The sequence below is a fragment of the Triticum urartu genome, chromosome 2 (genome assembly GCF_003073215.2).
Source record: "Triticum urartu cultivar G1812 chromosome 2, Tu2.1, whole genome shotgun sequence".
In the NCBI taxonomy this organism is placed as follows: domain Eukaryota; kingdom Viridiplantae; phylum Streptophyta; class Magnoliopsida; order Poales; family Poaceae; genus Triticum; species Triticum urartu.
This window is the reverse complement of record NC_053023.1, coordinates 532,762,874-532,767,110: the sequence shown is the minus strand read 5'-3', so window position 1 is coordinate 532,767,110 and position 4,237 is coordinate 532,762,874. Positions and strand designations below refer to the sequence as shown.

Genomic DNA, 4,237 nt, shown 5'->3' with positions numbered 1-4,237 from the left:
CTGGTGCCATAACTGCACTATCTGGGTTGGCACTTCAGTTGAATTCTGGATTTATTCTTTTGGTCTGGTTCTCTTCTTATGATTGTCCTCTACTGTATGACTTGGTATATCATACTTCAAAACATGTTGGGCCTATTTTTTTACGATACTCAGTGAGGAACATGTGCAGGTGTGGGACTTGATAAAGCTTGGAGATTATCTTAGTGCAAGGGATGATGTCGATCACTCTAGGATAGGGATTACTGGTGAATCACTCGGAGGTATTATAGATCATGATTGCATCATGATACTAAATTAATACATAGACTTCACTTTTAGAAAACTTATCCTTTTTATTTGGAGCTGAATACAGGAATGCATGCATTGTTTGCTGCTTTTTGTGGATACACGGTACAGTGTTGTTGTTCCAATAATTTGGTGTTCAGGTACACACAGCAGTAATTTTATCGACATGGGTGCACATAGTTTTGTGATTTGTCTCATGTAAGTAAATCAATGCTCTTTGTGGTGGCTACAGGGATTTCAATGGGCAATAGATAATGACATGTGGCAAGCTAGAGTTGATAGCATTAAGCCTTTATTTGAAGGTTAGACGCCATGCATCCTCTAAGATTGGGGCACACACCATTGAAAATATAGATCACAACTGATATATATTGTATCAGTTCAGAACATTTACATGTAAGTATCTATGTCATTTTGTCTTTCCTGTAGAAGCAAGAATTGATTCAGGGAAGAGTGAAATAGATGTAGAGGTTGTGAAAAAGGTGACTATCTGATTTATTTGACATTTATTTCTGATTGTTCCATTGTAAATGTTCCACGATCGTGTATTGACATATTTTTACTAGGTTTGGGACAAGATAGCACCTGCTATGGCTTCACAGTTTGATGCTCCCTACTCAGTTCCTCCGATTGCACCACGTCCACTCCTCCTAAATGGTAAAACCTATCATATTTCTTATTGAGTGCTTCTGCTTCGTCCAATAGTTATTGCATGACCCAACATATTCAAAAGTCTCTCACTTTTATGAGTTCAATGAGCACTTGTCAGGGCTGGGCTTCCAGTCTTTAGTATATATTTTTGTTTTATGATTTTATGGTTGAGCCAGAATTGTTGTTAACCCTTTGTTTAAAAATTAATGTTAATTGAGCATTTTTCTTGCTGCTGGAGCTTCATTTATCGATTACCATGCAGGTGCTGACGACCCTTGTTGCCCAGTCCTTTGTCTACAAGAACCTGCCTCAAAAGCTGCTGAGGCTTATGCAGAAGCTGGTTCTGCGGATAAGTTCAAGGTAACATTCAATCTGCTCCCTCCGATCCAAATTAATTGACGCTCCTCTAGTACAACGTTATCTTTTTGACATGCAATATGTTTAATTTTCACCATGAGGTGTGGTTCTATGTTTTCCTAGACTTATTTTGCATGAATCCAAAGCAATTGACAATGGTTACCGCACCTATAATTGTTCTTTTCATAACATAACTGAAACTATAGATTGAGCCACAACTTAAATCAATACTGGAAGATTTTAGTACATGTACTTGTGCTTATTCTTTAGACATTTGCACTTGTAAAATTGTTCTGATCCCTCAGTTACATGCTTGCTGACACAACATTACTCTAGTTAGTCTGGCGACAGTTCTTTTTAACAATGGGGCTGGAATAATTGTATGGCGTATGTTATTTTGGACTCATTAAATACAACTATATTTTTTTGATTTCTTGATTGCAGGATCCAAACAACTAGCTCGACTGGACTATAGATCACGGACAATTTAGACTTGGCACTTAATTAGGATGTCTAAATTACATTTGAGTCTCATTTGATGGATATTTGCTATGAGGATTATGAATTTTATGAATCTACATATTATACATTTGGTTTTGAATATTGTAATTGAATGCCTGTATTTTTTAGGTTGCAATAGGCTATTGCCACAACCCACTTTTGGTTGCCACAAGTTAGCACGAACACCACGAAGATTTAAATTGTCGCAATAGTTTCTCGCTACAAAAATTTCACCCGTTGTTATACCTATTTATCACCGCCAAAACTAGTATGTTGCAATTTCCTATTACGACGACTGGAATATTTGTTGCCATAACTTACTGCCACAAGTGTAGCGGTTCGTGGCGAAATGCCTAATGCCACGAAAACAAGGATTGTTGCCATAGTTTATTTCCACAATTTAATATTGCCACGGAACAGTATGCACCACGAAATGAGTGTCGTTGGTATAGGTTGTTGCCACAAATGTTTATCGCCACAAGCTATCAGTCGCCATGATTCGTTACATGTTGCATTAAAGCTATCTCCACAAAGCAAATTGTGGCATCAGATGAGTGTTGCCACGAGGAAACATGTGGCGACATCCCACATGGTTGTTGCAATAGCACACTTTATTGCCACAATTGCCTTTTGTGGCAATAACCTATTACCATGCGTCGAGTCGCAATGGCTGCCAACGATTGTTGTTTCATGGCAATAGGTATTTATCGCCACAAATCGACATGTATTGCGACGAACAATTTTGTTGCAATAGACCCGAATCCTTGTAGTGGAACTAACTGCTAAAGCCGATTATCACAACTGCGCCCCCCTACCTGGCGCGCCAAAGATGTCGGTGGGAACGACACCTATGGGATCACAAGAATCCCTACTGTGGTTAGCGGGGCGCGGGGTCGTGAGAAGAGCGGATCTAACAGGTAGCACACGGTTCGTTTATCCAGGTTCGGGCCGCAAGGATGCGTAAAACCCTACTCCTGCTTTGGTGGATTGTATATCTGTGTTCTTGAGCTAGCTATGGGGCGTGAGGAGCTCCAAAAAGCCCAATCCTCCTCCTGGTCGCCTCGGGCCTCCTTTTATAGAAAAAGGGGTTGCCACAGTGGCACACAGGAGGTGGAAAGGGTACAGTGATGCGAGGTTATCCCTTGCATTACATGACAAAGCGCATTTAATGCGTCTTGCTTAGGTGTCCTTGCTTTATCGGGGACGGGGGAGAGATCTGTCTCATCCGTCGCCGCTCCTTCTCATGTCGACACGCGCCCTGGCCAGCGATACCTGAGATGCCACGTAGGTAGGCAGATAGCTGAGGTGGCGCAGTGGTGGGTCTTCACAAAGATCTGCATGTCGCCACGCAGGTGCCTGCCCAGCTGGTTGGGTCGGCAGCTCCATGCATGCAGTGGTGGAGGTTTAGTCGGTGTGGGCCTGATGGTAGCCCCGCAGGTGTCCTCGGGAGGGCCTTGCCAGGGCCCCGACAAGGGTCTTGCCGAGGCACCTGCTGTCATCCCCGGCAAGGCACTTGCCGGGGGCCTTGTGGTCTTCCTCGGCTAGGATCCCGCCAAGGGTTGTCGTCTCCTTAGTGCGTATTTGTTCTTGAATGTCTTCACAAAGATCTGCATGCCACCACGGAGATGTTTCTCGAATCCTTGCCCCATGGGGGCAGTGGACTCAAGGGTGATTTGCTCCGTAGGTGTGGGACGAGTCGCCGCGGCAAGGGTCTTGCCGTGGCTGCTAGAACTGTCTCCCAGCAAGGATCTTGCCGGGGGAGTCCGCTTCGTCCCCTTTGCTCTTCGTGGTCTTGGCCTTGGCTGTTGGAAATATGCCCTAGAGGCAATAATAAATTAGTTATTATCATATTTCCTTGTTCATGATAATCATTTATTATCCATGCTAGAATTGTATTGATAGGAAACTCAGATACATGTGTGGATACATAGACAACACCATGTCCCTAGTAAGCCTCTAGTTGACTAGCTCGTTGATCAATAGATGGTTATGGTTTCCTGACCATAGACATTGGATGTCGTTGATAACGGGATCACATCATTAGGAGAATGATGTGATGGACAAGACCCAATCCTAAGCCTAGCACAAGATCATGTAGTTCGTATGCTAAAGCTTTTCTAATGTCAAGTATCATTTCCTTAGACCATGAGATTGTGCAACTCCCGGATATCGTAGGAGTGCTTTGGGTGTGCCAAACGTCACAACGTAACTGGGTGGCTATAAAGGTACACTACAAGTATCTCCGAAAGTGTCTGTTGGGTTGGCACGAATCGAGACTCGGATTTGTCACTCCGTGTAAACGGAGAGGTATCTCTGGGCCCACTCGGTAGGACATCATCATAATGTGCACAATGTGATCAAGGAGTTGATCACGGGATGATGTGTTACGGAACGAGTAAAAGAGACTTGCCAGTAACGAGATTGAACAAGGTACCGGGATACC

The 4,237-nt window shown here is 43.5% G+C and overlaps 1 long non-coding RNA gene across 1 annotated transcript; it reads left to right on the top strand.

The window, feature by feature from the left end:
* Nucleotides 1-362: 362 nt before the first annotated feature.
* Nucleotides 363-936, top strand: LOC125541788. The gene is made up of 4 exons (XR_007297647.1): nt 363-425; nt 518-587; nt 715-767; nt 852-936. It is a non-coding gene; the product is annotated as an uncharacterized LOC125541788 (long non-coding RNA).
* The last annotated feature ends 3,301 nt before the right edge of the window (nt 937-4,237 follow it).